General features: G+C 44.0%; 1 protein-coding gene across 2 annotated transcripts in view; it reads right to left on the reverse strand.

Moving 5' to 3' along the window:
* NCOA2 (nuclear receptor coactivator 2) overlaps positions 1-26,662 on the reverse strand; it is a 246,723-nt gene that overhangs the window by 174,763 nt on the left and 45,298 nt on the right. For both annotated transcript variants that reach the window (XM_073583865.1, XM_073583867.1), the window contains exon 2: positions 4,743-4,812. The gene's annotated coding sequence lies outside the window, so the exon portion shown is untranslated. The remainder of the gene's footprint in view (positions 1-4,742; positions 4,813-26,662) is intronic.

Genomic DNA, 26,662 nt, shown 5'->3' on the forward strand with positions numbered 1-26,662 from the left:
CTGGCGATAAAATGCAGACTTGCACAGATTCCCATTAGAGCAAGTTAGGACGTGTGTTTATCACGGTCCGGGTACGGACTTACCGCAGGACTCATGACCCAAACCTGACAGCGTCACAGGCCTATGTGGGTGGTGGAGACCTGCGGCCGGGCCGTGCATTCACACTTACACAGCAGAGCCAAATTACCGGCATGGATCACGGCTGTGTCCTGAGAAACACATTTGTAAAAGCAGCCAAAACTGAAGAAAATGGAAAATATAACACAATAATTAAAACAAATATTTATAGCGACCAGTAATATGAACGTATCCATTATATCATTGAAACCACTGACAGGGGAGGAGGTAGCATGGATTATCAGGTTGGCTATATACCTCGGACACAGGCTGGGGTCAATAACCGGCAGTTTTTTCCTTGTACACTTGACCATACACTATGGGATGTGGCACGTTTGTCCTATATTACCCCATACACTATAGGATGAGGCAGGTTTGTCCTATATTACCCCATACACTATAGGATGAGGCAGGTTTGCCCTATATTACCTCCATACACTATGGGATGTGGCAGGTTTGCCCTATATTACCCCATATACTATGGGATGTGGCAGGTTTGCCCTATATTACCCCATATACTATGGGATGTGGCAGGTTTGCCCTATATTACCCCATACACTATAGGATGAGGCAGGTTTTCCCTTTATTACCCGCATACACTATGGGATGTGGCAGGTTTGCCCTATATTACCCCCCAGACACTATGGGATGTGGCAGGTTTGCCCTATATTACCTCTATACACTATGGGATGTGGCAGGTTTGCCCTATATTACCCCCCAGACACTATGGGATGTGGCAGGTTTGCCCTATATTACCCCCATGCACTATAGAATGTGGCAGGTTTGCCCTATATTACCCCATACACTATGGGATGTGGCAGGTTTACAGTATATTACCTCTATACACTATGGGATGTGGCAGGTTTACAGTATATTACCTCTATACACTATGGGATGTGGCAGGTTTGCCCTATATTACCCCATACACTATGGGATGTGGCAGGATTGCCCTATATTACCCCATACACTATGGGATGTGGCAGGTTTGCCCTTTATTACCCCATACACTATAGGATGTGGCAGGTTTGCCCTATATTACCCCATACACTATGGGATGTGGCAGGATTGCCCTACATTACCCCATACACTATAGGATGTTGCAGGTTTGCCCTATATTACCCCATACACTATAGAATGTGGTAGGTTTACCCTATATTACCCCATACACTATGGGATGTGGCAGGTTTGCCCTATATTACCCCCCAGACACTATGGGATGTGGCAGGTTTGCCCTATATTACCTCTATACACTATGGGATGTGGCAGGTTTGCCCTATATTACCCCCCAGACACTATGGGATGTGGCAGGTTTGCCCTATATTACCCCCATGCACTATAGAATGTGGCAGGTTTGCCCTATATTACCCCCATGCACTATAGAATGTGGCAGGTTTGCCCTATATTACCCCATACACTATGGGATGTGGCAGGTTTACAGTATATTACCTCTATACACTATGGGATGTGGCAGGTTTGCCCTATATTACCCCATACACTATGGGATGTGGCAGGATTGCCCTATATTACCCCATACACTATGGGATGTGGCAGGTTTGCCCTTTATTACCCCATACACTATAGGATGTGGCAGGTTTGCCCTATATTACCCCATACACTATGGGATGTGGCAGGATTGCCCTACATTACCCCATACACTATAGGATGTTGCAGGTTTGCCCTATATTACCCCATACACTATAGAATGTGGTAGGTTTACCCTATATTACCCCATACACTATGGGATGTGGCAGGTTTGCCCTATATTACCCCATACACTATGGGATATGGTAGGTTTGCCCTATATTACCCCATACACTATAGAATGTGGTAGGTTTGCCCTTTATTACCCTCATACACTATGGGATGTGGCTGGTTTGCCCTATATTATCCCATACACTATGGGATGTGGTAGGTTTTCCCTTTATTACCCCATACACTATGGAATGTGGCAGGTTTGCCCTTTATTACCCCATACACTATGGGATGCGGCAGATTTGCAGTATATTACCTCTATACACTATGGGATGTGGCAGGTTTGCCCTTTATTACCCCATACACTATGGGATGCGGCAGATTTGCAGTATATTACCTCTATACACTATGGGATGTGGCAGGTTTGCCCTACATTACCCCATACACTATGGGATGTTGCAGGTTTGCCCTATATTACCCCATACACTATGGGATGTTGCAGGTTTGCCCTATATTACCCCATACACTATGGGATGTTGCAGGTTTGCCCTATATTACCCCATACACTATAGGATGTGGTAGGTTTGCCCTTTATTACCCCATACACTATGGGATGTGGCAGGTTTGCCCTTTATTACCCTCATACACTATGGGAGGTGGCAGGTTTGCCCTATATTACCCCATACACTATAGAATGTGGTAGGTTTTCCCTATATTATCCCATACACTATAGGATATGGTAGGTTTGCCCTTTATTACCCCATACACTATGGGATGTGGCAAGTTTGCCCTTTATTACCCTCATACACTATGGGAGGTGGCAGGTTTGCCCTATATTACCCCATACACTATAGAATGTGGTAGGTTTGCCCTATATTACCTCCATACACTATAGGATGTGGTAGGTTTGCCCTATATTACCCCCATACACTATAAGAGGTTGCAGGTTTGCCCTATATTACCCTCATACACTATAGAATGTGGTAGGTTTGCCCTATATTACCCCATACACTATAGAATGTGGTAGGTTTGCCCTATATTACCCCATACACTATAGAATGTGGTAGGTTTGCCCTATATTACCCCCATACACTATAAGAGGTTGCAGGTTTGCCCTATATTACCCTCATACACTATAGAATGTGGTAGGTTTGCCCTATATTACCCCATACACTATAGAATGTGGTAGGTTTGCCCTATATTACCCCATACACTATAGAATGTGGTAGGTTTGCCCTATATTACCCCATACACTATAGAATGTGGTAGGTTTACCCTTTACTACCCCTGCTTTTCATATTGAGTATTGAACCACTGGCCTATCGTATACGCGAGAATGGCAGAATTAGTGGAGCTTTTGTGAGGGTGAAGCAGTTAAAGATTTCTCAGTTCATGGATGATATTCTGATTTTCCCCCAAAACGTTCACCTTTACCTCCCTAATCGTCACTCTTTAGAGTCGGCATAGGGCTCAACCTTGGGTAATACAGATTATCACATCGAAAACCAAGGCCTTCCCATTAGATGTCCTTCAAATTCCAATGTGATTTCTTATGGCTCCATTCCCTTTGATATGGACGTTTGATAGCATGAAATAGTTACGTAGAAAAAAAAGGGACTGTCCAGCAATGATGGAAAAGCAGGTAAGTAAAAAACTTCACATTTAAGCATATTACAAGTCGAACATATTGTCATGACACTGCAGAACTGCAGAAAAACCAACGCGTTTCAGCTAGCAGGCCTTAGTCATGGTCATTAAATAATTAGGCGTCCATTTATCTCCAAAGCACAATTATTCCCTGGTAATGCCCTTTATTACCCCGTATGTTTACCATTTGGGGATCTCTACCCCCTTCCATGTTTGGGCACTTGACTCCTAAAATGACTGTCATGACAAAACTCCCTTTTTCTTTTGGAAACGCTCCTTTTCCTAGTCACACAAAGGGTGATGGCATATGTGTAGAAATTATTATTCAAAATTATACAAGGCATCGTACTCCCAAATCTCCTCTATTTGCGCATCCTTCTCCAAGTGGCCAATCTGCACCTGACATAACTAAACACCAACACGTGGCCCTCAGTAGTATCCTGCCTGCCTACAATAAATGATTGCCCCCCCCATTCACCCCTGCTCCCTTCTGTGGTGTTCTCTGGACACAATGCGAGGCCGCGTACTCTATGGCCTGCCCCAAGTCCCAACTAGTAGTAGACCTGCGCACTGCAGGACTCTGCCCTCAACAGGGTAGAACAGTGCGCCTGCGCAGGAGCCGCAACGGGAAGCAAAGAAGAGGACGTCACAGTTAGAAGATGGGAGGCGCCGGACCGCGACACCCATCGGACCAAAAGCGGACCTGGACTGCCCCCGGGTAAGTATAATATAACTCATTTTCCTCATCTTTCAGGGTACATCGGGGGCTTATCTACAGCATTACAAAATGCTGTAGATAAGCCCCTGATGGAGGTGACGGCAGCTGATAGTCGAAAAAAAAGGTGACAGATTCCCTTTAAGCTTTATCTTACTACAGATTTATTCTTCCTTTGTAGCAGAAATATTTCTATTTTAAAATTCCAATAGTACTTGGACGTATTGTGAATTTGGCGTTCTTGTGGTATATGGTAAGATTTATCTGTTTTTAAAACGCTAATAAAAATTTCTTTAAAGAAAGTTGATATTTTGGAAGCAGAAAAAATAAGTATCAGAGCAATTTTCACGAGGACCTAAATGTGATGGCCAGACAGCTCGGCCGCGGCATCTGCAATACTGTAATAAAATTACGGAGCTAGAGGCATTTGCCAAAAATGACTGGAAAGGACAGCAGCTAAAGAAATACGGTGTTCACAATGGGTTAAGAAATAGACTAGAGAAACTAGTGTAAAAAAATTTCGCAAGTGTGGACCTTGCCTTTTAGTAGTAAAGAGCAATGAAACATTTACCTGTTAACGCATCCGGAGGAGCAGGAGAAAGGTATTCCGCTAACCTATTGTTCAGTAATCTGTTATATACCTGTAAAGGGAAAAAAAAAGTCACTAAATAAAAAGATTGTACAATGATGTTATTGATATATAGAATTAGGCAAGCTATCAATAACATGAGTCATACAAACACCCAAAAGATCCTATGGGATTAGTAACATACATAGCAAGGCCGAAAAAAGACATTAGTCCATCCAGTTCAGGCTATATTCCGTCAGAATAAATCGCCAGATCTACGTCCTTCTAAAGAACCTAATAACTGTAAGATACAATATTGTTACGCTCCAGGAAGACATGCAGGCCTGTCTTGAACCCCTCGACTGAGTTCGCCTTCACCACCTCCTCAGGCAAGGAATTCCAGATTCTCACTACCCTAACAGTAAAGAATCCTCCTACTATGTTGGTGGAAAAACCTCTCTTCCAGACGCAGAGAATGCCCCCTTGTGACAGTCACCTTCCTTGGTATAAACAGATCCTCGGAGAGATATTTGTATTGTCCCCTTATATACTTATACATGGTTATTATTTCGCCGCTCGCCCCTCAGTCGTCTTTTTTCTAGACTAAATAATCCTAATTTTGCTAATCTCTCTGGGTATTGTAGGTCCCCCATCCCCTTTATTAATTTTGTCACCCTCCTTTGTACTCGCTCTAGTTCCATTATATCCTTCCTGAGCACCAGTGCCCAAAACTGTACACAGTACTCCATGTGCGGTCTAATCAGAGATTTGTACAGAGGCAGTATAATGCTCTCATCATGTGTATCCAGTCCACTTACAGCCGTGTATGTGAATAAGTCAAAACATCTCTACACATCTACGGTGTTTTCTACTAATCCAATAACTGAAGTAGCAAGATACAAGAAATAACCAGTATCCATAGTAAAAGGAATCTGTCAGCAGGTATTTGCTACATAATAGGAGAGCAGCATGTGGTAAGGGCAGAGAGCCTGATTCCAGAGATGCGTCACTTACTAGGCTGGGTGTTCTTATTTCATAAAATCCATTAGCAGTTTCTTCCTATGCACAGTGTACACACAAGAAAGCTGTCAATAAGTGGCGTCAGCTGGGTTATACAGGGCTCAGCATTCAGAAAACTGGTAAATCTGAAGCAGTGGAAACAATGATTGTAACAAAATAACAGCCCAGTAATACATCACAGGAATCAGGATCTCTGCCCCAACATCATGCTGCTCTCATTGCAAAAACCTGCTGACAGATTCCCTGTTTTGCATCAATCTACACAGTCCTCTCCCTTGATTGACAGCTCTGACTTTACAGGAGACAGAGAAAGGGAGAAAAAAGTGAAAAATCAATAGATGGGAAGATGCCCTGAACTGTTTGACTAAAGCTGGAGTCACACATAGCGACTCACCAGCGATCCCGACAACGGTATCAACGTGTCAGGATCGCTGGTGAGCTGTCACACAAACAGCTTCACCAGCGATCAGCACAGCGATGCTGAGCACGCGGCGTCGCTGTGTTCGTTAGTTACCAGCGCGCTGATGCAGGGAGCTGGTAACTAACGTTCACATCGGGTATCTAAGGGACGCACGTCCCTTGGATACCCGATGTGTACGTTAGTTACCAGCAGATCGCTGGTCTCCCGCCTGTCACACTCAGCGATGCGTGCTGGCCAGCGGGAGACCAGCGACCAAAGAAAAGTCCAGCGGTTTCCTACAGCGATACCGGCAGGGGGACCGGTCGCTGATCGCTGTCACACACACAGCGATCTAGCTGGTGAGATCGCTGTCGTGTCACAAAACTTGTGACTCAGCAGCGATCGCGCCAGCGAGATCACTATATGTGACCGGGCCCTAAGCCATTGGTGCACAGTGGGCAAGTGCTTGATTTGAATAGTTGTTTTGTCCTGACTCCCTTTAATAAAGCCATGAACACTGGTGTATCAGTATACGCTGTATAACAATGTATGGATGATGTTTGCTCAAGGAAAGTTGGTGTTACAGAGAATAAAAGTAAAGATCCTTTCGCACACCCCAAAAACGGCAGAAGAATAAGACCATGTAAACATGACACTTAGCCACCAAATGAGAAAACACTGATTTGTTTGCTGATCGAGGCATATGTAGATCAGCATAAAAACAATCAATGATCAATCAGCAAACCATTTCTTCGTCTACACTGGGGATTTGCTAGCAAGAATATCTACATTTTATCAGAAAGAATGATTGCAGTAAAGATTGTCAATCTACAGCGTGTACATGAAGAGGGTGCTGCGGATTTCTCCCCGCGGATTTTGTAAAATCCGCAGGTAAATTTCAGGTCAAAAGACCTGCGGTTTACCTGCGGATTACCCTGCGGTTTATCACCTCTACAATGGAGGAGATGGTAGACCGCAGCGGAATAAGCAGAAAAGTAGTGACACGTAATTTCTTCCTGCGGATTTGAAACCGCAGCAAAACCGCGTGGAAAATTCCGCAGCATGTGCACAGGGGTTTCCATTTTACATAGAGTAATATAGTACTGTACAACGGAGCAGCAGATTCTGCTGAGGACCCGCAGGGCCAGAAACGCTGCGGATCTGCAGCAAAATCCGCAACGTGTGCACATAGCCTAAGATGAAGTGCCGTGTGCACAGAACATCATGTTATATTGTCAGTCAGCGCTCGTTTTGGGCAGAAACTTGTGTAAAAAGATCCATACTGTAAAGTCTGAATTTCATTCATAACTAGAGATTGGCGAAACCCAACAGTAAAGTTCAGTGTCCATACCGAACACCTACTGTTCAGGCACGGACACCGAACACAGACTTCACCCGGAAGTCCGTGTTATTGTTCGGGTCCGGCTGCCCGAACACTGGGTGTTTGTCGCGCTGTCATGTGCATGGCATCACGGCAAACAACGCTTCTGATCGGCGGTGAAATCATCCTCGCCGGTCAGAGAGCCACAGTTCCCACGCTGTCAAAAGACAGCAGAAAGGTCAGCTGTGATCGGAGGTATAACGCTTGCTTCTGGTCACTGATGTCAGCTGATGGGATCAGTAGTCCCGTCACCTGCAGCCACTAATTACAGTGAGAGCAGGAGCGGCGGATGGGAGTATTCATCAGCCACTACTGCGCTGTAAATAAATAATTAAAAAAAAAAAAAACCCGGTGTGGGTTCCCCTGTATCTTTGCTAACCAGCCAGGCAAAACTCACAGCTGGGGGCTGCAACCCTCAGCTGTCAGCTTCAGCAAGGCTAGTAATCAAGAATAGAGGGGTCCCCACGCTGTTTTTCCAATAATTTAATAAACTGGCATGGGATCCCCCCCATTTTTGACAACCAACCTTGCTAGATGCACCTTTTCTGGGCAGCTGCAGGCTGCTATTTTTAGGCTGTGGGGGGCCAATATCCATGGCACATTACCAGCCTGAGAATACCAGCCCCCAGCTGTCTACTTTAAGCAAGGTCGGTTGTCAAAAATTTCGGGGACCCCACATGCTTTTTTTAAATAATTAAAAAACAGAGTGGGGACCCCTCTATTCTTTGATAACCAGCCTTGCTGAAGCTGACAGCTGAGGGTTGCAGCGCCCAGCTGTGAGTTTTGCCTGGCTGGTTAGCAAAAATACAGGAGAACCCCTGCCATTTTTTTTTTAATTATTTATTTACAGCGCGGGAGCCGGCTGATGATTACTCCCATCCGCCGCTCCTGCTCTCACTGTAATTAGCGGCAGCAGATGTCGGATGAGGGGGATCAGTAGTCCCATCAGCTGACACCAGTGACCGGAGGTAAACTTTATACCTCCGATCACAGCTGAGCACTCACGCTGTCTTTTGACAGTGTGGGAACAGCGGCTCTCTGACCAGCGGGGATGGTTTCACTGCCGATCAGAAGTGGTGTTTGCCGCCCTCCCATTTAAGTGAATGGGGTCCAGGTCCGGATATTGTTCTGGTACCCGAACTTTTTGCAACCCGAACATCCACCCATCTCTATTCATAACACTATCATCATATTGTATTATTTGTTGACATTATTTAGGCTAATGTCACTTAAAATAGTACAAGTGGTTCCTAAACTTTCTGCAAAGTTAAAAAAGGTCTTTTCATCAACCAAAAACATGTGGAAACTCCAAAACCGTCCACAATGGAAAAAAAAAAAAAAAAGGTGGGCTATTAAAACACTAGACTTAAAAAAGTTGTAAATTAAAATAAGGTGCAAATGACAAATATGAAAAAACTCTGAAAACTAGACCAAAAAATGACACCAATGCAATAATGAATCATACCTATAGTGTGAAATAAATGGCAGCCTGTATTCTGCTGCCGGTATCTGGGAGACAAAGGCAGGGAACTTGAACTTTCTAACCCATGAATGCACCACTCCTGTTTGCAACGTTAGATTACCAAATTTAATAATGAGATTCCATAATTAAAGCAGGTTAACCCTTCTTCCTCCATGAAGATCCAAGCACTCCCCACAGTAAGACATTAAGGACATCTCCTACTCATATACCAAAAGGTAAGACCAAAATGCAAGACAGACCGCCAAGCCAAACCGATGCCCTCCCATAGAGGAGAGTGCCGCATAATTCCGTTTCATCATTGTGCTGCTATTGCTGCTGGCGGAGGCTTGACCACGCCTTGTGGTCGCAACCCAAAGGTCTTCAGCGGGAGAACCCTTTTAGCCTTTAAGGTGATTGCATAATGTTCTTTCCATTATAATTACTCAGTATAACCAACAAGTGAATCCAATCCAAAGGCAGTCAGTAAATTATATTATCATCACGGACCCATAAAGAATGATCTATATATAGCTCCCACTGCTAATTGTTTGTTGCCGGCAAAGGGTTAATTGTGTCACTTGGCCGCACAATCTATTCTTGCAATCTGCAATATTCCCGTAATATATTGACCTTGGAACTAGATTCACTGAAACTCTCAAAAGTTGAATTATTTGCCTTGCTCTGATTAATGATTAATTAATGTCTTCAGCTCTTACTGGCTAATGCGAGCTCTAAGGCTTTGGGAGAGATAAAACCTCTTTCACTAATTAGCCCTGAAACCCAATTAAAAGATCCATTGTAGAGACGACTTGGAGCAATTTCAGAATTTGTTTCTTTCACTGTACAAGGTACTTAAGGGTTTCATGTCCATATCGAGCCCCATCGTTCCCCCGTCCATGTGATAAACAGACGGCTAAATGCTGGACTAACAGTAAGTCCAGGTCACACACGCAGATGTCTGACAGCAGACCGAGCCGGCCGGCCAGCCTCAACCTCCGACTCTCAAGCCACCGTCTTCTAACAAATCCATTACTGTGTCTCTAAGCCAGAAGCATTTGGCTCCGAGCCTCTACAATTAGTCACTAGCAATTACCAGCGCTCTCTTCTCCTGCACAATCTTCATTTAATTTACATTAAAAGCGACTTCTCATCAACATATAAATAACCTTCATTTTATTCCCCATTTTCCTCTGAAATCTTTACCATATGTTTAGGGCGCTCCGAAATCTGCTCTCCTGATTTTCACTCCGGTTATTGCAGTTTTGCGCTAATGTCTGCTCATAATTTGATGAAAAGAACGGAAAACTTGAGCAGGGTAACAACAGGGAACCTGCCAGGACGATTTTACTACTGAAATCAGCAGCATGGGCGTCTCTGTCCTAGTACAAAAACATAAAGGATATCGGTTTTGTAGTAAATCTGATGTGTCACCATTATTTATTTATTTTACTCATTCATATAGCACCATTAATCCACAGCGCTTTACATACATTATCAATAACCTGTACATTAAAGTGACAGATTCACCATTCAGAAATCAAGCTCTAGAGTCTCAAGCAAATTTGCCTGGAAGTGCATTGTGGCATGCTGCTGCACTCACAGTGCAATGACACCCACCCAATGCACTTCCAGAATAATTTGTATTTTACTTTAAAGAGGACATTTCACCAACTTGAGCATATTAAACTAGTCACGTCACGGAATAGTGGCCGCAGAGCTGAGAAAATTATTGTTTATCTTATACATTTCTTCTCTCTGCTGCAGAGATATAAAGTTAAGGTTATAATTTATGATAAATCCAATTGAGAGTTAGGGTACCGTTACACTTAGCGATGCACCAGCGATCCCGACAACGATATGGATCGCTGGTGCATTGCTAAGTGGTCGCTAGTGAGCTGCCACACAGGCAGATCTCACCAGCGACATAGCAGCGGTCGGGGGTCGCTACTTACCTGTCAGACGCGGTGATCCTGACGTCCTCCCGCCCGCCTCCACGCGTCGCTCGTCGGCGCCACAGGAAGCGCCCAACGAGAAATGGTCCAGGACGTTCTTGCGCGATCAGCGATAGCCAGTGGGGGAGCCGGTCGCAGGTAAGTATCAGACATAGCGATATCGCTGCTGCGTCACAAAACCTGTGACGTTTCAGCGATATTGCTAGCGATCTCGCTGTGTGTTAACGGGGGATTTTTACCAGAGATTTGTCTCTGGGGGCGTGTACTGATTCACCTGTAAGAGGTTGACAAATCATTAGCAGGTAGCAATAAGCAAGGCAAAAAAAATGAACCCGCCCCCTCAATAGCTTAGAGCAGTTTTCTCAGTGTGAGTAATGTCTGTCTGATCTCCTCACTGAGCTCAACGCAGATGTGCGTGATTACCAAATTCTGGGATCAGAAAAGAGAGAGTAGTTTGACAACATAAACCTTTTATGTCACCTCAGCCAGTTTGTGAGTAAAGGGGATACAGCAGAGTTGACAGCAAAGAGAGGACAGCTGCAACAAGGGTTTGTAAAAAGACTAAGCTCAGCTCTGCTGTACTGCCCCATCTTCCACAATGACTGCGGCAACATGAAAGCTGAAAGGTGTTTGTTCCTGGTGCTTTGTAATCACACACAGGTCTGCAGTGAGTTCAGTGAAGAGAGAAAACTCATTACATGTCTCACACAAAAGTAACCTGCTCTAAACTATTGTGGGAGAGTGACCTTTTTTTCCCCCTGTATGTTGCTGCCTGTTTATTATTGGTCAATGTCATACGAGAAGTACACGCCTCCAGAGGAGAATTTCTGCTAATGCCTGGTTAGTCTCATTATAGAATATAACCTACATTTTACAAGTTAGTATCTCCACAATGGAGAGGAGAAATTAAAAGATACAAACTAGTTATTATTCAGCTCAGCAGCCACTATTCCATGATGAGGCCAGCTGGACATGCTAGAACTTAAAACTTGATTTCTCAGCACTGACCACAATGAATTACTGCATGACAGTATCATTGTCACTGCTGTACCACAACCTATACAGCCATACCACTAATTTCAGTTGTGAAATTGTCCTGACCTTCAATAAAAATGGTGAAACAGAAGATCAAGTCTTGAAGTAGGTTCACGTCTACTGGTGGAAAAAATGCTGGCATGAAGCACCTACATCAGACTCTACAGTAAAGAGGGCAGCACTCCAAATAAGATGTAGTATCGACGGTCTTGGGATGCAACATTTTGGCTGTAGTTTAGCCACTCATGCAAATATGGCTCCTTTTATATCATGGTGTCTCTGAATATTCTAGGAAAGCTGAACTACATACTGTACCTGCTAAAGTCCATAAAGGGAGAGTAAACCGAAAAATGAATCATGCAAGTAAGCAGGAAATCATTCTGCCCAAGCTATTGTCAGCAGGATTATTTCTGTGTTCCTAAAGCAAACAAGTGTTGTATAAAACGGTCAGAGAAACGGCTTCATTTTCTCCAGATCTCTTCTATTTTCAGCCGGCAAAGGCCAAGGAGCAGCGCTTAAAGGGATTGTCCCAAAAACAGTCATCTATTCACCGCGTATTGGGGAGCGGCAACTGTAAGGGCCCCGTCACACATAGCGACTCACCAGCGATCCCGACAACGATGTGAACTTGTCAGGATCGCTGGTGAGCTGCCATACAGGCAGCTTCACCAGCGATCAGCACAGCGACACGCGGGTAACAAGCGAGGCACGTCGCTTAGTTACCCACTGTGTACCTTAGTTACCAGCGTGCTGGTGCAGGGAGCTGGTAACCAAGGTACACATCGGGTTTCTAAGCGCCGCGCGGCGCTTAGAATCCCGATGTTTACCTTGGTTACCAGCTCCAGCTCGCTGGTCTCCCGTCTGTCACACGCAGCGATGCGTGCTGTCCAGCAGGAGACCGGCGATCAAAAAAATGTCCTGGCCATTCCAGCATGATCAGCGATACCCGGCAGGGGGGCGGTCGCTGGTAAGTGTCACACACAGCGATCTCGCTGGTGAGATCGCTGTTACATCACAAAACTTGTGACTCAGCAGCGATCTCGCTACCAAGATCACTGTGTGTGACGGGGGCTTAAGAACAAGGAGGGGATGGTTGAACTCCGGAGACACACGGTATATAGAATAATTATTTATGCATTTCTTGCTCTTTTTTAATACCAATTAGTTAGACTGATAGTAATGGCAAAAACATTGGATTAGTTTGTGGCAGCAATGTAGTCTATGCTGACATAGACGCTCCGTACCAAAGAGTTGTCAGTGGAGCCAATGTTTCTCATAGGAAGGACACGCTTCCATAAGATGCTTTTCAGAGATGTCAAGTATGTGGTTGTACACAAGGCACGCTGCTGAAAAAACAGTGCAGCATGCAGCTTTCTTCTCACCAACGAAGCGATGGACGCCACAGCAGGCACCATTGTATTCAGCGTCCGTCATGTCCCCGTTTATAATGGAAACCATTAAACACACTGAACCAAAGCAAAAAAGGATATTGTGTTGGGAAACTGAAATCCATTCTATATATGAGAATATCTGGCAGGAGAGTAAATTTGTAGGCGAGATGGCGGGTAATAGCTATGTGCACACGTATGCAGAAACTTCCTGACAAAAAAACGGACTCCTTCCCAGAAAACGCGCGTTTTTGCCGCAATTTTTGCTCGTTTTTGCCGCAATTTTTTCCAGAGCATCCCCAGTCTCATAGAATATAGTTAGAAATGCGGATTTTTCCACGAAATTAATGAGCATGCTGCGTTCTTTACCGCGAAGCGTTTTTTTCAATGGAAAAAAAACGCATCAATATGCACAAAAAGTACGGAATTCATTCAAATGAATGGGATGCTTCTTGTAAGCGTTTAAGCGTTTTTGCCAGAAAAAAAATGCTTAGGCTAGCTTCAGACTAGCGTTTTTGCCCGCAGCGCACGGCGCCGCTAAGCCCCGCCCCTGCCGTGCCCCCTCCGCCAAGTGTCGCACATCGCTGCATGTGATCTGCACACCCTATCTTTAGCAAAGGATACGCAGACCGTTTGCTGGCCGTGCGCTAGTAGGATTTTGCATGCGCTGCGCCCTTTTGACGGTGCTCCGAGCGCACCAAAATGCAACATGGTGCGTCTGGCGCACCGTCAAAAGGGCGCAACGCACGCAAAATCCTACTAGCGCACGGCCAGCGCACCCTATGCTAAAGATAGGGTGTGCAAATCGCATGCAGCGATGTGTGACACTAGGCGGAGATGACCGGAGGGGGCGCAGCAGGGGGAGGGGCTTAGCGGAGCCGTGCGCTGCGGGCAAAAACGCTAGTCTGAAGCTAGTCTTAAAAACGCGAAAAAATGCTTACGTGTGCACACACCCTTACACGCTCAGTATTTCACATCAGTATTTGTAAGCCAAAATCAGGAGTGGAACAGTCAGAGGAAAAATATAATAGAAACACGTCATCACCCAATTCCGATTCTGGCTTACAGATACTGAGGTAAAATACTGACCAAATACTGAAAATGTGAACGTGGCTTTAGGGTGTTGTTTCCCAAATAAGGGATCTTATATCATACAGTAGTGTTCAAAATAATAGCAGCGAGTTCATGAGTTCATCACAAAAGCTTTATACTAGTTTTTATTTCCATGCATTGGGAACATTGCACACTGTTCTCCAATTCAAAACATGAAGAGAAATGTACCGTATTTTGCAGATAAGACGTTTCAGATTATAAGACGCACCCCAAATTTTCAGGAGAAAAATAGGAAAAAAAAAAACCTTTTTTTTTTTTTTTTTTAATAAAATCGTGGCGCTTCTTAAAATCCAGGCGTCTTATTGCTCACCGGGTCCCAGGGTCGCTGCTGCAGGAGGCAAGAGTGGAGCATTGCTGCAGGCCGCAGACTGGGATGAAGGTGTCTCCGATGCTGCTGCAGGGGTTCTGCCGACATTTTGTGAAAAGCCAGAGGCCCCACAGTTCCATGGTTTCCTATGCGGAGGACTCCGGGAAAATGGCTGCCAGGGGCGGAGCATGTGCAGATGGAGATCTCGGCACAAATATCTCGGGAGATGAGATCTCCATCTGCGCATGCGCCGCCCTCAGCAGCCATTTTCCCGGAGTCCACCCAATACGAAACCATCCAACTGCGGGGGCTCAGGCTTTTCACAAAATGTCATCCAGACACCCGCAGCAGCGTGCCACACATCCAAACACCCCCTCATCCCAGCCTGCGGCCTGTAGCAACGCTCCACTGTTTCCTCCTCCAGCCGCGACCCTGGGAACCTGCTCCACCGCGGCCGGTAAGGTATATCTGCATTATAAGATGCACCCCCATTTCCCCAAAAACATTTTTGGACGAAAGTGCCTCTTATAATCCAAAAAATACAGTATATAATTTAACTACCGTTACTTTACAAAAAAATAACAAAAAATGAACTTTGGGCTATTCTAAAAAAAAAAATAGCAGTATCTGCACTTGTCTTTAAAAACTCACAATATCTACTATTTTTTACGACTATTTATCATTCCTGTGAATCACTAAACTAATATTTAGTTGTACACCCACAGGTTTTTTTTTTAGAACTGCTTCACATCTATGTTGCATAGAGTCAACCAACGTCTGGCACCTGTCCACTGTTATTCCAGCTCAGGACGCTTGCACTACATCCCACCAATTTTTGGCATTTGTTGGCTTTGCCTCATAAACAGCATATTTGATGTCAGCCCACGAGTGTTCTATTGGATTAAGGTCCGGGAATTGGGTTGGCCACTCCATAACCTCAATTTTGTTGGACTGGAACCAAAATTTTTCAATTTTGCTTGTTTACCGATGCGTTTAGGGTCGTTGTCTTGTTAAAACACCCATTCCAAGGGCATATCCTCCTCAGCTAAGGCAACATGACCTCTTCAAGTATTTTAATATATGCAAACTGGTCCATGCTCCCTGGTATGTGGTAAATAGTAAGAGAAATATGCCCATATCATGATGCTTCCACCATGCTTCACTGTCTTCAGAGTGTACTGTGGCTTGAACGCAGAGTTTGGGGGTCGTCTGATGAACTGTCTGAGGCCCTTGGATCCAAAAAGAACAATTTTACTTTCATCAGTCCACAAAATGTTTCTCTTTTTCTCTTTAGGCCAGTTGATGTGTTCTTTGGCACATTATATCCGCTTCAGGCCCTGTCTTATTAACCGTGGGACTTTACGGGGACTTCTTGCTAAGAGATTAGCGTCACACCGGTGTCTTCTGTCCGTCCTCACAGGTACCGTGAGACTGTCTGTGATCATCCTGGAGCTGATCACTGGCTGAGCCTTTGCCATTCTGGCTATTCTCCCATCCATTCGAATGGTAATCTTCTCTTTTCCTCCACGTCGCTCTGGTTTGGCTTTCCATTCTAAAGCAATGGAGATCATTTTAGCTGAACGGCCGATCACTGACTGCACTTCTTTATAAGTTGTACCCTCGCTAATCAACTTTTTACTCAAAGTACGCTGTTCTTCTGAACAATGTCTCGTATGACCCATATTTCTCAGGCTTTCAATGAGAAATGCATGTACATGTCCTGGCTTTACCGTTACATAAGGGCCACCGGATTCACACCTGTTTCATCACAGAATGATTGACCTCACGGATTGATCGCCACACTGCTATTATATTGAACACAACCCCTTTCAATTAATTCTAATACAGACTCAAAAACCTGCAGATCACGAATGCCGAGTCTGTGGGTTTCCTAGAATCTACTGCACCAACTGGTAAATTGTCTGACATGTGGTAATATAATTTATACCAAAAACAGCGATTCATCTGGTTAGTTATATTGGACTGCTAGTATTTTGAACACTACTGTAAGTGGGAAAACCTTAGTCCAGGCCCATACAGCCGGCAGATATGGCCGTGTTACTACGGGACGTGACTGGTTCTGTGTGCTCACCATCGACAGACCATACTAGGGGCTTGCTGCAGTTTTCTTCACACAGCACACCTTCACCAGGATTACACTTAACATATCACCTTACACAACACTGTAAAAGCCGTAGCATGAGCTCACGTGTCTGTCAAACAAGTTTCCTGTTAGATCAAGTTCACTTGGAATTCAGTCGTTTCTACCACAGTGGAGGAAGCACTCCACACAAACTACACAAAACATAACGTCCACAGCCACCTCATATGGTCACCATTCACCAATTTCATCTGAACTTGTCACCTCGCCCTGCTTCCTTATAGGATGCCCAATGAAACAATGCGCTTCCTATCCAGCCCAACGTGACATCACTCCCTACAGGGTAATTAATGGCCCAGCTGGCAGGAAGCACTACAAGTATAAAGCGATACCAGGACGCAGGCACAGATCACCTGGAGCACTCAGTGGTGAGGTACGCCGGCCACAAAAGCTACAGCCAACAGCATAATGCAGGAAAGGCACCCAAAATATAGGCTGTGTGGGTAGAGGATGGGATGGCCAGACACTTCCCAGTGAATGTCAAGGAAAAAGGGATCAGGCATGTTGTATTTCAACATGCCCAATCCTTTGTCCCCAAACGAGATACACCACTCGTAGCGCACACAATCCTACCCACTGCTCCGGCTAATAGAGAAGGATCTTGAGTAGAGGCTTTTTTTCACATCCAATGCCCTAATGGGCAGCAATTATTATACCCACTTCTATCTCCGGGGAGTTTTTCCATTCCCAAACCAAATACAATTTTATTTTGTTGAAAACAGCATAGTCTTCTGAGAGCGATCCAATAACAGATAGCCGAAAACCAATAAGGACACAGTGTATGTCTAAAGAGGATTTACACAATCTTTACACAAAGCATTTTTAGCCCAGTAAACCAGCGGGTGACCTAGAGATGCTGGACGTGACCCGATGTTCATGTTCTGTCCCTACTCTCTTACTTTCTACTACTTATTACTTTTCACATTTGAGTAACAAGAACGACCCTAGGAGATCGCCCAATCTACGTAACAAAACATTTTATAACACCAAGTACAAGTAATATTCGGCCCATCCACAAAAAGTAAATTAATAAGGCAGCGTAAACATTGTAATATTCAAAGACATGCAGGTTCAACGGCTCAGATTCCCCTATAAAAGGCAAAAAATACCAAAAACGGCCCAAAAAGTATTGACCGGCGTCCATTTAAGATAGTAAAGCGGCAAAAAAGATTCTTTATTGGACCAGCACAGGCCAAGAAAGGCTGCCATCACCAATATAGGGAACAATATATTAACCTTATAATTAAACAACAATAAATGAGAAATACATGCGGGTCAATAAGCAGTTAAAAGGACGTTTGTCTTAAATTGCAAGAAATGGCCATAGTTACTGCCAGTGTCAGACTGAAGAACATTGGGTCTACCAGAGGATTTGATTCTGAGGGCCCACCTTTCTCCCCCACTCAAGGTTTGCACTATGAACCCTCCTGAAGAAGAAGCCATGGCCCACCGGAGGATTCTCCGGTTCTCTGGTGGGCCAGTCCAACTCTGGTTACTGCTAAGTGCACTGCCTAAAACAGCAAAATGTACATCTAAAGATACATTGATCAGACAATATATACTGCTACAAATAAAATAAGCAAACACCTTGTAGTAAGTGAATCAATAGCACATGTATAGAACACCCTAGTGACCAAATCAATTTTGACCTTAATGACCAGGCCAATTTTTACAATTCTGACCAGAGTCACTTTATGGAGGTAATAACTGGAACTTTTCAACAGATCCCTCCGATTCTGAGAGTTTTTTTCACAACATATTGTACTTCATGTTAGTGGTAAAATTTCTTCAATATGACTTGTGTTTATTTATGAAAAAAAAGAAAACTTGACAAAAATGTTGACAATTTTGCAATTTTCAAACTTTTAATTTTTGTGCCCTTAAATGTGAAAGTCATGCCACACAAAATAGTCAATAAATAACATTTCCCACATGTCTACTTTACATCAGCACAATTTTGTAAACATGATTTTTTTTATAAAGACGCTATAAGGGTTAAAAGTTGACCAGCGATCTCTCATTTTTCCAACAAAATTTACAAAAAAAATTTTTTTTTGGGACCACATTACATTTGAAGTGACTGAGGGGTCTAATATGACAGCAAATACTCAAAAGTTACACCATTATAAAATCTGCACCCCTCAAGGTGCTCAAAACAACATTCAAGAAGTTTATTAACCCTTCAGGTGAATCACAGGAACTGAAGCAATGTGGAAGGGAAAAATGAACATTTAACTTTTTCACAAAAAATTTACTTTAGACCCAAACTTTTTTTATTTTTCACAAGTTTAAACAAGAGAAAATGAACCCATAATTTGTTGTGTAATTTCTCTTGAGTACACCGATAACCCATTTTTGGGGGAAATCCACTGTTTGGACACATGGCAGAGCTCAGAAGGGAAGGAGCGCCGTTTGACTTTTTGAATGCAAAATGGGCTGGAATCAAAGGCAGACGCCTTGTTGCGTTTGGAGAGCCCATCATGTGCCTAAACAGTGGAAACCCCCCACAAGTGACCCCATTCTGGAAACTACACCCCTCAAAGATTTTATCCAGCATTTTGAACCCAGAGGTACGGCACAGAATTTGATACCATTAGATTGTCATGTTCAATGTATCGACATTTGTGTTGAGCACAGTGATCGCTACTCCATTTTGTATCAGGCGCTTGGGTATGCACCGAATATCACGGGTGCTTGCGTGACATGCTCAAGTCCCTGCCCCACGTTTTGTGGCTGTTAGACAGCCCAAAAAAAACAAAAAAACAACATGTGAGGATCTGCAATACTCTGTGTATACCCGAGCACCCGATGCAAACTCGAGTAGTGATCATCTGCTCCAAAGCTAGCCGTAATATCGTCATCCATTTTTTTTTCTATTTTTGAATAAAACCTCAATTCTAACTCCAACTCTAAGTGCAAAGAATGGAAAACAATTTAATTTTTTTTATTTTATAATTTTTTTTAAGGAGGTGACAAAAGGGGAGATTTGATTTACTATTTTTTTTTTTTTTTTTTATCACTGTGATATGCTCTATGACAGTGATCAAAAGGAACCAATAGGAAAAATTCCCTATGCCGGGTACCAGCTGGCAGATCTTGGAAGGTGCACTGCGCATGGGCTCGCCATTTCTTTTTTCCAGTAAATAATGCGGCGGGCCGGGGGACAAATCAAGAGGGCCCAGGGATGGCGGAGGCACCGGGGGAGCTCGGTGGATCCAATTTCTCTTTTCTCAGATATTCTAGATCATATTAGAGGAGAGAGAAATGAATTGTAAATCAGACTTTTTTTCTTTTTAATCGATGATATTCGGTGAATAGCGGCGATCGGGTGATGGGGGACCCTAAAAACCAGCTCTGATCATGTTCTCTAGGGTCTCAGCTATTCCCAGTAGCCTAGACCACGGACATTTTGCGGTGCTGGGGGGCTAAACCCTTATTTCTAAGTGCCGTTACAAAGCGGTCCTGAGAAACAAGTACCCTTAACTGCCGCTGTTAAAAGGCATATTGGCAATCATTAACGTGTTAACATATTTTTTTTTTTTTTTTTTAAATATCAAAACTAACAGTAAAGGCCATCCCACCACGACAAAGTGTACCACAATTCATCTGTGTCAGCGGGGTAAAAATAGATAAGGGTAGAGCAGGACCTGGGTCCTGGCTGTTCAGACACCCGTGGAAAGCTGTGTAGGCAAAATGAACTGCTGAAAAAAGGGGGAGCCATGCCCCAGTTTGTACAAAAGTGCAAAAAGCTAAAAACAAAAAAAAAATTGAGCCAGAGTATATGTTGGAATAAGTGCAATGTAGGTGTAAAAGCCACCTCATAAAAGTTTTTTGTACTTTATACAAATTGGGGCCCAGCTTACATTTTATTTACACACATTTCCATGAGCAAGTGTCTGAACATTCGGGACCCAGGTCCTGCTCTGCCCTTACCAATTTTTGCATCTGCTGACACTTAGCGAGATGAACTACAAAAGTTAGGTACCATCCCAATTGGGGTACACCTTGTCGTGGTGGGATGGTCTTGATTTAAAAAAACACAAAAAAAAAACGTAAACAGCATTAACCAAGTACCCCATGTTATGTAAATGTACTATCACTATTTATATTCTCACTACAGGGTACTTGCGCATTTTATTTTTATATATATACACACACATTTGATTCTGTTTGTTAAATGATCGCAGTGTGGATGCACACCCATGCACCGCACACCTATGCACTGCCCTTGTACCGACATGGTGCTCCGGCTCAGTATATACTGCTAGGAGCCACTAGTGCAGGATGAATAATGGTTTATACAGTGTAAAGCGGGACATCGTACACGCAGGGAAACTGCTCCAGCTATCGGCGATGGAAATAACAGACCAAGGAACAATGATTCCCCCCCCGGGTTCAGATATGGGTACTTAAAAATATGGAACAAATATTTAGGTTATATAGACGTTTGCACACAAATCAATGTCTCAACATGCACAATATGACTTTTCTTAGAGGTAACAGGTCAGTATATGAAGGAGTCCGCTTAGGCCATGTGCACACGTTCAAATGCATTGGCAGGAAAAACGCTGCGTAAAATAAACAAATTTTTGATGCATTTTTTCGCATTGCAGACATCTCATTCATTTTGCTGACACAGTAATCTGCTGCGGTTTTCCTGGAAAAAAAACAAATGACAAAAATGCAGCATGTGAACATTGCCTAAGGGTACTGTCACACAGCGATGCACCAGCGATCCCGACAACAATATGGATCGCTGGTGCATCGTCAAGTGGTCGCTAGTGAGCTGCCACACAGGCAGATCTCACCAGCGACATAGCAGCAGTCGGGGGTCGCTACTTACCTGTCAGACGCAGCGATCCTGACGCCTTTCCGCCCGCGTCCACGCGTCGCTCGTCGGCGCCACCACAGGAAGCTGACGACGAGAAACAGCCCAGGCCATTCTCGCGCGATCAGCGATGATCAGCGGGGGAGCCGGTCGGAGGTAAGTATCACATGTAGCGATATCGCTAGCAATATCACAAAACCAGTGACGTTATAGCGATATTGCTAGCGATATCGCTTAGTGTGACGGGGCCTTTAGACTGTGCAAAGCATTAAATGACCACTGATCAGATCGGTTCACCCGACAAACGAGGTTTTCCTAGGAAAGCTTGTTCACAGTAATCCTGCAGTATAGGAGTTTCTAGTGGAAACTGCTGCAGAAAGCTCTCCTCCTGAAGGATTCCCTGCAGCGGTTTTGAAGGGGTTTTTCAATCGTCGTGTCAGCATTTTCTGAAACATTTTTTGCTGCCTTTAGACGGGACACTGCCAAGTTTGGAGCATTTTCCATAAGGAGCCACTTCAAAGAAGTGACAAGCATTTTCTTTTCTACAATTGGGCGTTTTTGGAAGACTAAAGCATTTAAAAGACACTCCAAAGCCCAAAATACGAGCGGTAAGTCGTTTTTCCCATTAGAAAAAAAAAAAAAAAAAAGAGAACGTCCCCCGGAGTCCAGCCTCCATTCGCACATGGAGAGCAGGATAGCCTGGCCTCTGAGGTGCTACCGGTACCTCGGCAGCAGACCGGGTCTACAAAATCCAACTGGCCCGGGCATCCACTTCCTAATTTTCTTCCTTCCAGGCATCGATGTGCTCTGGGTGGTGTGGCATGGCGCAAACGAGGCCTCTCCACATGCTGCTCAGGGAGGGCACACTATTGTGGCCTCCGAGGCGCTGCCGCAGCAGACACATATCTGCCAAACCCCGGCCCAGGCATCCTCTTCTATCTTCTAGACTTTATCTTGAGGATTCCCCATCAAGGACAGGAAACCAACTGATGCGGAGAGAGGAGCCGCCCTTTTTATGTTGAAGGTTTCCTGTCCCTGAAGGGCGGCTCCCCTCTCTCGTGGTGCCGTCAAGGGTGACTAAGGAATTCTTTTGATCATTTTTGCAAGAGCTTTTTCCCAGGTTTTTAGGGGCGGAGTTGCTCAAAAAATGCCGGATAAAATTGCAGTTCGAACGTACACCGTGCGGAATCTGTTTTTCTTGAACGCAAAGAAAAAAAAAAAAAAAAAAAAGACAACCATAAACTTATACCAGCCCATTACATAGCAAAAAATGAGCTTCACTTTCATGGTGGCATCCAAGTGCTATCCGTTATTTGATGAACAAATTCCCACAAATTGGATCACAACCAGACATGTTTCCATTATTTTTGCAGACAAATCGATCCGAAAAATGAATGGACATGCAATTGTCTATAATGGGTACATATTTCAGCCATGAAAAAAACAGATCGAACTCATTCATGAAATCTAAATGAGTCAGGCCTAAAGCAGTAAGGCTCGGTCCAAACGATAATCCTTATAGGAGAATAACAGAATACAGAATAATGTCTGTACAGCGCTGTGGAATTAATGGTGCTATATAAATGAGTAAAATAAATTAATATGTGAAGGCAATGGATCAGTCACAAGATGGACACAGAGCAGACAGACTCCAATAATTATGATGGGGTCCATTGGGTTCTCATTAAGGGGTCTGACATTTTTGCATGCTGCGTTTTTTTCCTTCTGGTGAAAATTGCAGGGCTTTTGAGGGGCTTGGAGCCACCAGTCTAGAACAAAAAGGGTACAGACGCTTGTCACATTGCTCAAATTCTTCCCCACCTTCCCTTTCATAACCCTTTTACCTTTGCTGCCCCACTGAAGAGGTTTGGGAAGGGAAGGAGTCTATCAGCTGGTTGCAAGTAACAAAATGCAATGTCTATCTGTCCCTGCTCCATGCATAGGAGATCTGATGGGGAAGGAGGTCGCAACTTTTTACACTGAGCTTAAAAGTTCTTTAAAAAAACAAACAAAGTATGATTTATTGATTGAGATTATTTCTTCGCCAAGAAATTTCTCATTCCAGGATCAAGAGTAGCACAAAACTTTCCCCCATTCATCTGTAAGATCTGTCCAATGTACCGTAATGGTCTGAGTAACGATCCTTCCTGACAAACCTGCTAACAATTAATCCTAATAGGATAATCTCTCACCTGTCACTTCAAGATTACAAACTTCCGGTACCAATACTGGGAGCCAATTGTGCGGAAAGAAGAAAAAGAAGCCAAAATGGGCACTGCAAAGCCCAGCCTCCCCGGGGCCCACACTGCATATTACGTCTACTAAATACTTAGCAGCTGCAAATAAAGTGCTAGTCTATGCAGAGAGCAATTCACAAGAGGAAGGAACTTTCCTTGATAACGTTATTTTCCAGGTCCACTGTAAATAAAAAGCACCAAGATCAGGAATCATCGCCCCCAGACATGAGAACACGAGGCTGACCAGACAAATCCAAGGAAAGAGAAAGAGGTTTCTGGTTCTTTAAAATCCAGTGCTTGCTTTCAACAGTCGTTCCGTGTTGACAGAGTCCCTTTGAAGAACCGGAGAATCGGTTTAATGTTGTGCAATAAGAACATTCATAGACATTTTCCTTCTTTCTTCAAATTTTAATATGCCGAAGAAAAAAAATGAATGTATCTCGTGAATATACCCCCCATCAATGACATGATAACATGGGAGCAGATGAGAACTACACAACTGCTTTCTTTTTATCTATGGCTTTTTTTCTAATATTTAACAAAGAATACATTGAGGGAATTCAACAGTGTAAAGCATAGAATGGGCTGACACAAGCTGACATGTAGCGTTATTAAACTGCCAACATAGCCTTTTTAGAAAAGGCTACCCAAAGGTCCAATGTGCACAGAACAATCAATAATAGATCGTTCTGTGAGCATCTCACCAGCATATAAATGACCAAAATATTTTTGTGTTTTTTTTATAGCAAGTTTTAAAATCATTTCACCCAATGAATGAGTGTTTAGGTGCAGGGAATGGCTGGTAAAGTGGTGTATCGCACAACAAGGGTCAGCGGCTGCTGTGCCATGGGTGCCAGAAGAGAAACCATAGGAGGGCCGTATGCGCTGCTAATGGAGGTCCGAAAGAATGGTCCAGGATACAAAGATGGCTTGATGCGGTTTTATTATCAACATGGATTGAAGCCTTCAGACTTCTTCATCAGGATATAACCACATACAAAAGACATCCCTTTGTAACATGTTGATGATAAAACCATTTCAAGTAATCTTTGTACCCTGGACCTTTCTATCGGATCTCCAGCACGGACGACCCACCTGTTTCTCCAGGCAGTATGATTAATCTGACCGATCTCTTTCATCTACCGGTATGTGTATGGGCCGATCTAGGCCTGCTATTGAGCAGCTGACGGGTATGGATGCTGACATGTCCTCGGCAGCACATCACCTGCTTACAAGGGGGTTGTGCTACCTAGAACGATGGATCATAGCACCAAGGAACAAGCAGTTTACTTGTTCGTCGGGCGATGGCTGGAATGTTTCCACAGACCATAGTCCATCACTTGTTCACCAAATACAAGACTGTCTAAATGCACCTTACGCTTATACCCTCTACAGGGCGCTGAAGAACCGGAAACAGGAAACCCCCCAGTATCAGACGGATGTCACCTGCTGGCCCCTGTACATATGTGTAGATGTTGTATGTGGTTTTTCTTGGAGAAGGGGGTCATTGGAACCCTGAAACGCGTTGAATAAACCACTGTATAATTTCACTATCCTCTGGTATTTAATTAATATGGCAGCGCAGATTTAATCCACATCTCTTACCTAGTACGAGATCTATGCATGATAGTCTATGGGGCTGTTCACATGGCAGATTTTTTCCTCTGACTGAATGGTCTGTTTCTAAACACAGAGGCATGATTACACCAAATGTGAAAGATCTAAAGTATTTCAGAATATATACAGTGCCTACAAGTAGTATTCAACCCCCTGCAGATTTAGCAGGTTTGATAAGATGCAAATAAGTTAGAGCCTTCAAACTTCACACAAGAGCAGGATTTATTAACAGATGCATAAATCTTACAAACCAAAAAGTTATGTTGCTCAGTTAAATTTTAATAAATTTTAAACATAAAAGTGTGGGTCAATTATTATTCAACCCCTAGGTTTAATATTTTGTGGAATAACCCTTGTTTGCAATTACAGCTAATAATCGTCTTTTATAAGACCTGATCAGGCCGGCACAGGTCTCTGGAGTTATCTTGGCCCACTCCTCCATGCAGATCTTCTCCAAGTTATCTAGGTTCTTTGGGTGTCTCATGTGGACTTTAATCTTGAGCTCCTTCAACAAGTTTTCAATTGGGTTAAGGTCAGGAGACTGACTAGGCCACTCCAACACCTTGATTTTTAGCCTCTTGAACCAGGCCTTGGTTTTCTTGGCTGTGTGCTTTGGGTCACTGTCTTGTTGGAAGATGAAATGACGACCCATCTTAAGATCCTTGATGGAGGAGCGGAGGTTCTAGGCCAAAATCTCCAGGTAGGCCGTGCTATCCATCTTCCCATGGATGCGGACCAGATGGCCAGGCCCCTTGGCTGAGAAACAGCCCCACAGCATGATGCTACCACCACCATGCTTGACTGTAGGGATGGTATTCTTGGGGTCGTATGCAGTGCCATCCAGTCTCCAAACGTCACGTGTGTGGTTGGCACCAAAGATCTCGATCTTGGTCTCATCAGACCAGAGAACCTTGAACCAGTCTGTCTCAGAGTCCTCCAAGTGATCATGAGCAAACTGTAGACGAGCCTTGACATGACGCTTTGAAAGTAAAGGTACCTTACGGGCTCGTCTGGAACGGAGA

This window comes from Dendrobates tinctorius, unplaced genomic scaffold (assembly GCF_039654945.1).
Source record: "Dendrobates tinctorius isolate UK_male_01 unplaced genomic scaffold, ASM3965494v1 ptg000082l, whole genome shotgun sequence".
Classification (NCBI taxonomy): Eukaryota; Metazoa; Chordata; class Amphibia; order Anura; family Dendrobatidae; genus Dendrobates; species Dendrobates tinctorius.